This window comes from Pseudophryne corroboree, chromosome 1 (genome assembly GCF_028390025.1).
Source record: "Pseudophryne corroboree isolate aPseCor3 chromosome 1, aPseCor3.hap2, whole genome shotgun sequence".
Taxonomy (NCBI): Eukaryota; Metazoa; Chordata; class Amphibia; order Anura; family Myobatrachidae; genus Pseudophryne; species Pseudophryne corroboree.
In genome coordinates, this window is record NC_086444.1 from 478,296,322 (window position 1) to 478,309,263 (window position 12,942).

At 43.2% G+C, this 12,942-nt stretch overlaps 1 protein-coding gene across 1 annotated transcript in view; it reads right to left on the bottom strand.

Annotated features, from left to right (window-relative positions):
• The window catches only part of DAPK1 (death associated protein kinase 1), a 244,935-nt gene that overhangs the window by 209,556 nt on the left and 22,437 nt on the right, over positions 1 to 12,942 (bottom strand). The gene's annotated exons all lie outside the window — the stretch shown is intronic.

The following is a 12,942-nucleotide window of genomic DNA, read 5'->3' on the forward strand; positions in this document are numbered from 1 at the left end:
CTACCCTGGGCGAGGATTCCCACCGTACCCTGTCCTGCGCGGGGAAAGGGTACGCCATAAGAATTCTCTTGGGAATCTGCAGTTTCTTGTCTGGAGTTTCCCAAGCTTTTTCAAATAACGCGTTCAGCTCATGAGATGGGGGAAAGGTAACCTCAGGTTTCTTTTCCTTAAACATGCATACCCTCGTGTCAGGGACAGAGGGGTCATCTGTGATATGCAAAACATCTTTTATTGCAATAATCATATAATGAATACTTTTGGCCACCCTTGGGTGTAACCTCGCATCATCGTAGTCGACACTGGAGTCAGAATCCGTGTCGGTACCAGTGTCTGTTACGTGGGACAGGGGACGTTTCTGAGACCCTGAAGGGCCCTGTGACACAGTCAAAGCCATTGATTGACTCCCTGTTACATCCCTGGACTCTGCTTTGTCCAATCTCTTATGTAATAAAGACACATTTGCATTTAAAACATTCCACATATCCAACCAATCAGGTGTCGGCGTTGCCGACGGAGACACCCCAATCATCTGCTCCACCTCCTCCTTAGATGAGCCTTCCGCTTCAGACATGCCGACAGACACGTGCCGACACCCCCACACACTCAGGGATATATCTATATGGAGACAGTCTCCCAATAAGGCCCTTTGGAGAGACAGAGAGAGAGTATGCCAGCACACACCCAGCGCCACCGGACACTGGAATAAAATTCCAGTTAGTAGAGCGCTTTTATATAAAATATGTAAATACACTAACTGCGCCAATTAAATGTGCCCCCCCCCTCTTTTTTGCCCTCTGTAACCGTGTTCAGCAGGGGAGAGTCCGGGGAGCCAGCTTCTCTGCAGTGTGCTGTGGAGAAAATGGCGCTGGAGGATCAAGCTCCGCCCCCTCACCGGCAGACTTTGGTCCCGCTCAAATTATTTATACTGGCGGGGGGGGTTTCCATATACCGCCTCTGCAGTATCTACTCTATTTGCCAGTGTCCCTTGAGGTTAATATTGCTGCCCAGGGCGCCCCCCCTGCGCCCTGCACCCTTACAGTGCCCGCTGTGTGTGTATGTGTGGGAGCAACGGCGCGCAGCGTTACCTCAGTGAAGATCTGAAGTCTTCTTTCTTCTTAATACTCACCCGGCTTCTATCTTCCGGCTCTGTGAGGAGGACGGCGGCGCGGCTCCGGGACGAACGGCGAGGTAAGACCTGCGTTTCCGACCCTCTGGAGCTAATGGTGTCCAGTAGCCTAAGAAGCAGAGCCTATCATTTAAGTAGGTCTGCTTCTCTCCCCTCAGTCCCACGATGCAGGGAGCCTGTTGCTAGCAGTGCTCCCTGAAAATAAAAAACCTAACAAAAAGTCTTTTTCAGAGAAACTCAGTAGAGCTCCCCTGTGTGTGACCAGTCTCCTCTGGGTACAGGATCTAACGGAGGTCTGGAGGAGGGGTATAGAGGGAGGAGCCAGTGCACACCCATTCTAAAGTCTTTAGAGTACCCATGTCTCCTGCGGAGCCCGTCTATACCCCATGGTCCTTACGGAGTCCCCAGCATCCTCTAGGCCGTAAGAGAAAAATAATTTATGAACTATTTCAAAATGACAACACCGATTTTTGATGGTGTCATTCGATAGGGTGTATGATACAGATGTGCAGTAAGGTTGCAGAATTTTGATAAGTGGTCAGGGGATGCAATCAGTTTGCCGGCTGTCGGGATCCCGGCAGTCAGGATACAGATACCAGAATCCCGGCACGCGGGACTATTCTCACTTGTGGGTGTCTACGACACTGATAGAGTGAGAATAGAACCTGTAGCGAGCCACCAAGCCCGCAGCGTGGCGAGTGCATTGCCGGCATTCTGGCGGGCGGGATACCGCTGTCGGAATCTTGACAGCAGACATTCCGCCCACCGGGAAATAGGTTCCATGGTCAGATTGTTGTCGAATAAAACATCAAAGTCGTGATTTTTTTCTTCTGTAGAAAAAGCATTGAGTGGGGGGGGTGCGCTTTTTACCTTTTGGGTTGTAAATTGCAGCAAACTGTTGGGATCCAGTAACATTTTGGTATACAGTAATTACTCACTTTATTCTTTTCATTAATTTTTTAAATTAAAATACTAAACGGGTTGACATCAAAGTCAAACACAACGTCATATAATGAGATTAACTGATTAACAACGTGACCATATAGCTTCATTGGTTCCAGTGGAAAATGACATTATGAATTTGGGAGAGATGTCAGCCACATACGCATATTGCAGCGCCAAGCACTTTCTATTGAAAGTCACTAACGATGACTTGGATGCTTTTAGCCTGTGTTGTCACAAAGGAAAAGTGCAGCTTCTGAAACTCTCGCCATCGCTTTTCTTACAACAGTTGATTAAGAATGCGACGTCAAATAAGAGTTGTTCTCAAAAGGCAGTTACTTATTTAGACAATATTTGCCAATACAAGCTTCACTCTCCATGATCAGCTCTGAAGCGCACCTTGAGGAGTCACTCTCCATGATCAGCTCTGAATCGCACCTTGAAGAGTCACTCGCCATGATCAGCTCTGAAGCGCACCTTGAGGAGTCACTCGCCATGATCAGCTCTGAATCGCCACTTGAAGAGTCACTCGCCATGATCAGCTCTGAAGCGCACCTTGGAGAGTCCCTCGCCATGATCAGCTCTGAAACGCACCTTGAGGAGTTACTCTCCATGATCAGCTCTGAAGCACACCTAGAAGAGTCACTCGCCATGATCAGCTCTGAAGAGCACCTTGAAGAGTCATTTGCAATGATCAGCTCTGAAGCGCACCTTGTGGAGTCAATTGTTGGTGGTATTTACAACTTAAAATTCATAACACTTTCTACAACAGCATTGGTTTGCTTATACCTGAAGCAGGTCATGCACCAAAATATGCTCAGATTTATTTATAGAACGTCGAAGCAGCAGTGCATCAAAATGGGCTTGCCAGCCAACCAAAAATGTGACCCAATGTTGATGCGTGTCCGTTTATCTTAAACAAGTCGACACGCACAATACAGAAAAATGTTACTCGATGTCGAGCAACGTGGGGTTGACTAGTAAGAATATTAGGAGGTGCCACAAAATAGGGTAAACACAATAGATGAAATAAATAACTGACCACACCAGCACTCTCAGAAGTTGTACAAAGATGGTGTCAATCTCCAACAACAATATATATAAAAATTGGAAAAGCTTTTATTAGTGATATCAATAACAGCTATCAATTTATTGATATACATTAGTATAATGAGTAAAAGGTATTCTAAATTTGTTTAAATTAACCAAGCTGATTTTATGTATACATATTTAAATAGAATTATTTAAAAAAAAATTGGTAATAGTGCTATTCTCCCTTTTTACTAAACATGATAAAACAGGTAAACATAGTTGCAAGTATAGGCATAATTATAGTATATACAGGTTGAGTATCCCTTATCCAAAATGCTTGGGACCAGAAGTATTTTGGATATGGGATTTTTCCTTATTTTGTAATAATTGCATACCATAATGAGATATCATGGTGATAGGACCTAAGTCTAAGCACAGAATGCATTTATGTTTCATATACACCTTAAACACACAGCCTGAAGGTCATTTTAGTACATATTTTTAATAACTTTGTGCATTAAACAAAGTGTGTGTACATTCACACAATTCATTTATGTTTCATATACACCTTATACACACAGCCTAAAAGGTCATTTAACACAATATTTTTAATAACTGTGTGTTAAACAAAGTTTGTGTACACTGAGCCATCAGAAAACAAAGGTTTCACTATCTCACTCAATAAATTCCGTATTTTGGAATATATGGATATGGGATACTCAACCTGTATCTACTTCTTCCAGCAACAATGAGTTGCCCTATCCTTCTCCTGTTACTGTATAGGCTGTATTGTTGTAGGAATGTGTACTTAGCTTGGCTTAGCTTTTATGTTTAGCTTATGCTTATTGTATATGCTTAAGTGTATTGTGTTTGCCCCCTTCATCTGCGCTTTGGACACTTTGTGGTACCATATAAGTAAAAGAAGAGGAAGATAATTGAGCGATGAACTAAATAACCGAGTATTGCTTTATGGGGGAATTTTTTTTTTTTATTATTTATTTTATTTTATTTTTGGGGGGGGCACTCAGTACCCGATAGAAATACAGCAGGCTCCCATTTTTTTGCATCCCTCGTCTATACAAAGGGCCATTGCCATGTATTCCCAATTTGGGCATGCATTGCCTCTGTGCCTCCATTTTACCCACTAACACTGCCAAAGAGCAGTGCTAATTAATTTCCAGCCTTGTCAAAGTGCCGAGTAGCGGGTACACACAGCTTTGCACGGGTCGTCTTCAGACTGCCGGCTTTCGGGATCCCAGCGCACAGTATACCGGTGCCAGGATCCCGACACCCGGCATACAGACACCTTTTCTCCCTCTCGGGGGTCCACGACCCCCCTGGAGGGAGAATAGTGTGGCGCGCGCAGCAAGCCCGCAAGGGGCTAATTTGCACTTACCCAGCTGTCGGTATGCCGGCGGTCGGGATTCCGGCGCCGGTATGCTGGCCGCCGGGAGCCCGGCCACCGGCATATCATACTACACCCCTTTGCACAGTAGGCCAGGTGACACCTAGGAGGTCAATTCAATTGTGGTACCTACATGGACCCAGGGCTAGTGTCGACTGTGGGGGCCACATAGACCCAGGGCTAGTGTAGATTGTGGTGTCACATAGACCCAGGGCTAGTGTAGATTGTGGTGCCACATGGACCCAGGACTAACGTTGAAAAACGTAATATGCAAAATGGACCAGGAAAAAAAAAAAAAACTATAGCAAATTCCTCCACCATTAAATAAATGCTTGCAGTTGGGTAGACAGAAGGCCTTGCAATCTGGCTAGGAAAAAAGAATATCCCATTCACTGCTGTGACACATAACTGAAAAGTCTAAATGTTGTTTGTGACAATACTTGATAACATAATATTCTTTATACCATTCTTATCTTTTAGTGCATGGTCATTGAGGACATACACGATAAGCTGTAGTGAATTGGGACTATGCTCTCTATTACCATGATTTCCTCAAAATGGAAAAGGTTTGTGTTACAGTAATGATAATGTTATGTGCAGCGATACGTAGGACATTTCCGTGTGTTTCCTAAGATTTATAAACCCATAAATGTCACAATCTTAGCTGTGCACCTGTTCAGGATGCGGCCAGTTATTGATCAAAGTAAAGGTCAGCGTGCTCCAGCAAACAAACTTGCATATTTGGCAGCACTTCCGCCTCAGCTGTTAAATGAGGTCCAGGTTTCCTTATGTAGTATTCAACAATTGTCTTGTTTTTAAGCTCTTCTTGGGGTGTCTTCCCGCTATAAAACCTGTGAAATAAACCGCACAAATGTAAAGGCATAAGCTACCACACACAGACAGTGCAATCTTGTTGGTTTAGAATAAGATCATTCAGTGAACAAGCTCCTGTGTGACAACTGGCACTGCAGTCAGTCAGTGACTGCATACACATGAACAACCCTACTAGGAAACAGGTAGGCAGGCTACAGCAGTCAAATCAGATCAGGCCCTTTCTTTTGAGCAGCCTCACTGCAGTCACAGTGCCATAAACAAACTCTCTGTGCGATACATACACGCTGAGACTTCAGAAACAGCAGAATTGACAAATCATGTTGTAGCATATGGTTATAGCAACATTAGTCAAGTTGTGAATGTTCAGGTCTGTTGCACTACCATTTCCAGTTGTAAAAAAAATTAATGCCTACATCCACAACTCTTGAAATCATCTGGAACCAAGATTAACATACATGATCGGAACTAAATACAAGAATCATATCATGTACATATAATGAAACAAACATTTCCTCATTGTAAACACAAACCGTTTTGGAATTAATAAGATTTCATTCTCTCTCCTATGTATGGCGCATAGTACCGACCGCTCTTTCTACAGCCCGTTTGTCTTTTTGCTCACTAAACCTTTAGCAATAGCTTGTGGCTTTAGAGTCACTTGTTGCCACCCAGACACAGGGCTGTTTTGTGGGAGGTAATGGGGTGAGTCGCAACATGTTTTTTTGGGGAGAGGGGGGCACCAGCGTCTGTATCTTCTTAAGCAGTGGTTCAGGCCAAAGTGTCAGTAGTCGATAACACTGGACGATATGAACGTTCTCGTTCATTACTGAACGAGAACTCGTTCATATCGTTCAGTGTGTAGGCACCAACGATTATGATGCGTGGCCCTGCGCTCGTTCATCGTTGGTGCCGGGTCGCTTATGCATGCAGGCCAATATGGATAATCCCGTCCATATTAGCAAGCAGTGCTATGGAGCCGGGTGACGGGGGGAGTGAAAAAAAATATCACTCCTCCTGTCACTCCCCCACCGGGTCGCCCGTATCCATCGGGCAGCTCGGCGGCGGTGGGTTGCCTAATGTGTTGTGGGCATTACTTGCAATGAACAATCTTGGCCACTGCAGGATTGCTCAGAGGTCAGATGGCAGGGATGATGTTCGTCCAATGCTGCGTCATTGTACGCATGCATCATATCTGAGAAGCGGTTGGTAAGTGGATCTTTACAGAAGATGACACCTACCACATTGCATACCTTACCAGAAAGAAATATACAATTTGATGGCAGATAAGAACCACTTGGCCCATCTAGTCTGCCCCTTTTTTATCCTTTAGATAATCTCAACCCTTGTTGTACCTTAGTGCTTTTTAAGGATTTGTATATGCCTATCCTAAGCATGTTTAAATTGCTCTGCCTCTGGGGGGCGTCACTGAATTCATTTAGCAAAATACTGAAGGATGTCTCTGTATGCGGCCTCCTCCTTTTACACTGCACTGGCTGCTGCAGGTCTAATCAGGTGCAGCCGCCGCCATCAGGCTGTACCACAGTGTCTCTGCGCTTCCTCCGTACCGACACGTTTAACATCAAGTCATGTGAAGGCACATAGGAGGTGGATGCATGGCTGCTCCTCATAGCCCTGATGCATCTCCACCAGGCCCCTGTATCCCAGCTCTTCAGCAACAAGCAGCACCTGATTACACGTCTGCAGCGTTGCTGTAATGTTGGTGCTACCTATAAGAGGAACCATGACAAGGACGAGGGAAAACAAGTCCCTGGGACAACAGACAGTACAGATCTTACAGCCTGATGGGTAGTTTGCACTTGTAAACAGCATAATAGGGAATACACAGGCACAATACATATAGAAGAGGGGGTCAGTAATGAAATTACAGATTAGGGAAGGGGGGGGGGGGATGGAACACAATAAGGGCGGGATGTACTAAAGCAAAAATGCGGTAAAACCCCCGAAAACGGGGGTTTTACAGCATTTTCATATTTACCAACACCCTACCGCCGCGTTTTCGGCGTCCAGGGTATCACCATCTCTGGATGGCGATACCCTATAGAAGCCTATGGGCTTCTTTTCGCCGACCGCCGCAACCCGCCGAAGACGCCGACCCCCTTCCCCCCCAGCTTACCTTCCCCCCCCCAGCTTACCTGACCCGGAAGGTAATCTCCTCCTCCCCCTAGCAACGCAGCCGGACGTCCTTCCGGCTGCAGGGGGGAGGAGGAGGCGCCGGGGGCAGCCTGCTGCTGCTACCCGGCATCAAGGCAGTGTGGGGACCCCATGGAGGTGACGGAGACCCCCCGCAGACCACCTAACAGGTATCACGGGGGGCCTCAGTCACCGCATCGCGATGTTGATCGCATATGTTAGTACATACGCGATCAACATCGCTGCGGTAACCGGCGAGGTGCGGCGATGTATGTTAATACATCCCGCCCTAAGTAGCATACAAATATATGTATGAGTGTATATACTCATGTATACACATACAATTAAATATCCACACCAGACCCCAATTGCAGATGCAATAGATAGCTAGATAATCTCGGCAAGAATGTGAAATTTGCCTCAGTGTTCTATATAATTCCTAACATGCCAGCTAGCGTGTATACATAGGCAGAAAGAATGGTAGTCACTCAAGGATTTGAAAGTGAAAGTATTGTTTACAATATACTTTTTCACTTTAAAAGTCCTTGTGTGTCCTTTTCCTGTGTATAATGTATAAGGATGCAATTCACCCCAACCCACCTCCTGACCACCTGCATCTCCCCTCTGAGAGGTGGTGGTGTTTGCAGGTTAAGGGGCGTTAGGCTTAAGCTTTGTCTAGGGTGCAAAGAGACCTTGCAACGGCCCTGATGGGAGGCTATTCCACTTCTCCACTACCCTTTCTGTGAAGTCATTTTATCCTTAAATTTCCCCTGAACCTGCCTCCCTCCCTCCAGATCCGCTGTTTAGGAAGGCGCAGCAGCAACACGATTAGCGTCCACCTCTGGCCCACAGTGGTTCAAGGGTCCTGCTTGCAGGCTTACGATAGACTACTGCAGGACTACTATAACATACTATGGCACGTTACAATAAAGGCGTTGAGAGTGAGATCGACAAGTCCTCAAGCTGCACAATAAGATGTATTGATGGATTTTAATTTTGTTTCTATTACTTCTATGAGTATCTTCTTCAATAAGTTCACACAGTGATGTAAAAAGATGAAAGGTGGCTTAGTAGATACATGGAAAGACGGCTTTGTAGAGACATGGCTATGGGCCTCATTATTTATTCTAATGTACAATATTATAGTGCAAAAACTAAAAATAGAAGGGAAAAAAATAATCTGGTGTCAAAATGGAAAATGACAAAAGAAATATTCACAAAAAGGGCCACACACACAGCTGAACAAACACAAAGTGTATCACAAGCAGAAGACACCTATCCAATATATGCCTGCAACAAAGTTTAGCATACCACATTTGAAGTTATTCCACATGGACATTATTTTTTTTGGACATCAATGCACAAACATGTAAGCACCAGAGGCAGGTGTGTGTGGCACCAAGTTGCTACTGTTCTACAGTAGTGACTGGGTGATAACCCCCAACATTCCAACAGTTGGACAAAAGGGTACTGTTGTGATGCTGGGACTGAGCCCCCTATAAACAAGACTAAAGGTGCATACACACGGTGCGATATATCCTTGCGATTTGTGTAAACGGCTTGCGATACAGATGCGCGGTCCCGCAGGGTCGGTATCACAAGAAAATGTGGACTGTGCAGGCAAGTCAATTTTGACTATCTAGCACAAAGTATAGTCAAAATCGGCCATAGCCAAAATCGCAAGAACACAGACAATATCGCAGTCAGAATTGCATAGTCAAAATAGCACTTAAATCCGTATCGCACCGTGTGTATGCATGCATAAAACGGGGTATGGAGACAAGGGATGAGAGTGTAATCCTGCCACTGTATAAATCACTGATGCAGCCACACCTGGAATATTGTGTACAGTCCTGGGCACCTCACTATAAAAAAAAAAATATATATCTTGGAACTCGAAAAGGTTCAGAGGCGAGCCACCAAACTGGTTAAGGGGTTAGAGGCACTGGATTATGAGGAAAGACTTAAAAGGTTAGATATGTTCACACTGGAAAAGAGGCGACTGAGAGGGGACATTATTAATACAGTATTTGTAAACACATTAAGGGACAATACAAGGATTTATCAAACAATTTGTATACCAAAAAAAACACTACATAGGACATGAGGACACCCCCTGAGGTTAGAAGAAAAAAAATCCATACTCAACGGAGAAAAGGATTCTTCACAGTAAGGATTTGGAATTCTCTGCCAGAGAAGGTAGTAATGGTGGATTCAATCAATAAGTTTAAAAATTGATTAGATAAATTCCTAGCAGAAAAAAATATATCTAGGGATACAGCATTTAATGAACATTAAAAAAATTATAATATAGGTTGAACTCGATGGACATTTGTCTTTTTTCAACCTCAACAACTATGTAACCTTAAACCTAAACTTGGAAAGCACTTAAACTCACCACGTTTTTTTTTTTTTCTTTTCTTGACACAGAGTAATTGAAGAAAATCACTGTATAAGACCATTAGGAAGTGAAAAAACAAAAGCAAATTCTGAATTAGAGACTATTAAGGGCTAATGGGCAACAATCCCACGAAAGCTTAGTAAGCGTGCTTTAAGTATATCAGACCAACATATAATATAAATGAATAAACCTGTAAACACACATACAAGGACAAGCATTTGCTTCGAGTCACTTTCAACATTGCTTGCATCACTTACAAGCATCAGCGCACAGTGTATTATAATGGGGTTCTGTAGGAGTGCTCATTAAGTATACACTATGCTGCAGGGAGGCTTGCCGAACATGCTGTTAAAAGCCACAAGGTTTTGTCTACACTTTCAACAGCGGTGTGTGTGTGTGTGTGTGTGTGTGTGTGTGTGTGTGTGTGTGTGTGTGTGTGTGTGTGTGTGTGTGTGTGTGTGTGTGTGTGTTTCTTTGGAAAAAAGATTGTAAAATAGAAGGTGCACAATTTGATCCATGAAAAGAGACTCCGCTATAACACAAATACGGGTAATTATCCATTCTCTTTGTCACCAAAGGTGTCCTTGCTAGTTACTAGATTTGTGAAAAGTTCCAAACCTTTTTGTTAAAGCTATTTATTATGGGATAAACATGGCCTGTGCAGCTGCAGCGCAACATTGCTTCTTCCACCCACCTAATCCAAGCTAAATATATGCCTTATTCAACTGACTGACATACCGCGCATATATATTAATTCCATTTTTAAACCAGTTCGTGTTTGCAGTTTTAGAGAGAGTTATATTTGGGTCATTTTGTGGAAAGCATTAAAAGCAGGCATGAACTTCACAGAAAACGTAGCAAAGGTAAAAACACAGATATTTGCAGAACAATTACTCAAAATAAAACGTGTTTCTCACTTAAATGATAAAGCAATTTCTTATTCTACTTATTTCAATGTCCATTACTCTCCTTAAACATCTTGAATGTGGAGAAGATAAGCCAATATTAATGTACCATGCATACATTACACAGCATATCTTTAGCGTTCTCTAAAAAACGTATACGCTGTAATGAGTAAGTTTCATTACTATGCAATTTCCACAATAAAAACTGTACGGATAGAAGGCATAACCCTCGACCAGTGGTTCTCAAACTGTGTGCCTAGGCACCCTGGCGTGCCTCAGGGCACTTGCATGGGTGCCCTGGGTTGGTGGTCCAAAATTATTTACAGTCAATATAATAGACAAAACCTGTGCTCTTGGCTTCCAATAATAAAATATGTGGACAAACAGAAGTGAACTCTGTCCCTCACCACACAACTGAACTTAAGGATGACCTATGAAAACAATTTACTTAAGAAATTCAGAAGAAAATATTAAAAATAGAAAAACATTTTGCCTAGGGGTGCTGTGGAAAAAAAAAATGGTGATTCTCTAGGGCACAGTAACTCAAAAACAATTTGGGAACCCCTGCCCTAGACCCTGGGTCATTGTGAAAAGATCTATCTTAAAATTGCATAATGTGTTCCCAAACACCCCAAAAAACCCTGTTCACGCTTTTGAGTGAATTAATAATGGGTATAGCAAAACTATCAGTTACACAAAAATAAGGAAGGAAAGTTTAGATAAAATAATTTTTGCTGCCTTGAACAGTGCTGGAAAGAACTATACTTCCCTATATTTTTTGTACGTATAGGAACGGTTTAACAGAAGTTGTAATCTTCATATATTCTACATTGTAAATAGTGGTTTATACCATACTAGAACTCAAAAGCTGCCTGGTCATCTAAAGCACACCAGCATACACAGTGTAGGTTACGCAAACAGTTTTGTCCAACTTAATGGTGCCACAAAGGATTCTAGTTTTAATAGGCAGCTTGTGGCCATATCTATGTAACGGCACCAATAATGACCCAAGGGGAGACGTATCAAACCTAGAGAGATAAAGTGAAGTTGCCTATAGCAAGCAATCACCTTCTAGCCATCATTTATCTAGCACAGTCTTTGAAATGACAGTTAAGAGCCGATTGGTTGCTTTGGGCAAATTCTCCTCTTTCTCTCTCTCCAAGGCTTGACACACTGCCCCCAGGTTTAATGCATGTTCTGAATTGCTTTTCCCACACTAGTTTAGGTAAGCGCACAGGAGCACTATAAGGGGACCGCTGGGAGGGAAAAAAAAAAAAAAAAAACTAACATTCCTTCATGATAACCCCTTCTCTGAATAAAATGAAGCAGTGATAATCCCTGATATCACAGGTCACGCCGGCACCACTAGAATACGCCAGATTTGCCAGTTGACAGTCAGGGCCTGCAAACACTAGACTTAATTCTGTTGAGATGACTTGATGTCCAGTGTCTAACTGCCTGCCTTACAGAATATCATGTGGGGGGCAGATGTATTAAGCCTGGAAACGTGATTAACCAGTGATAAGTACAAGGTGATAACGCACCAGCCAGTCAGCTCCTGTCAATTTACATATTGGAGCTAATTGGCTGGTGCGTTATTACCTTGCACTTATCACTGCTTTATCACTTCTCCAGGTTTAATACATCTGCCCCCATGATGTGAGATGTACTTCACATCAGCACCAGAGGCTAAATATCTGTCTTTACATATGTTCATAAACTTTCAGGTGTCAGTAAAGGCTGCATAAAACAGAAGAAAATTGCAAAACAATTGCTAATGCTGCAGATTCAGCAATAATTGCATACATTCATCTACGCCATCAAATCAAATTTGCCTTTTCTAATTCCAATGAATCATGAAATACTGCAGCAAGTCTGCAAGATGCAGCAAAACAAATACACAGGGGCATTTCCCTGATCATTGACTCGCCTTTTCCCGAGAAGACCACTTCGAAAATGACACTAACTTGGAACGGAAAGTTATGCTGCTAACAGAATGTGATGGCAATTTAAGCCATCGCGTCTCTTGGTATAATTAAACTCTCGAGACCGCAGGAGCTGTTATTAACAGTACTTGCTTTACAAGATTACAGTGCAGCTTCTTTTTTCAGCTGCCAGAAAAATAGATTAACAAAAAAGGTTTTTT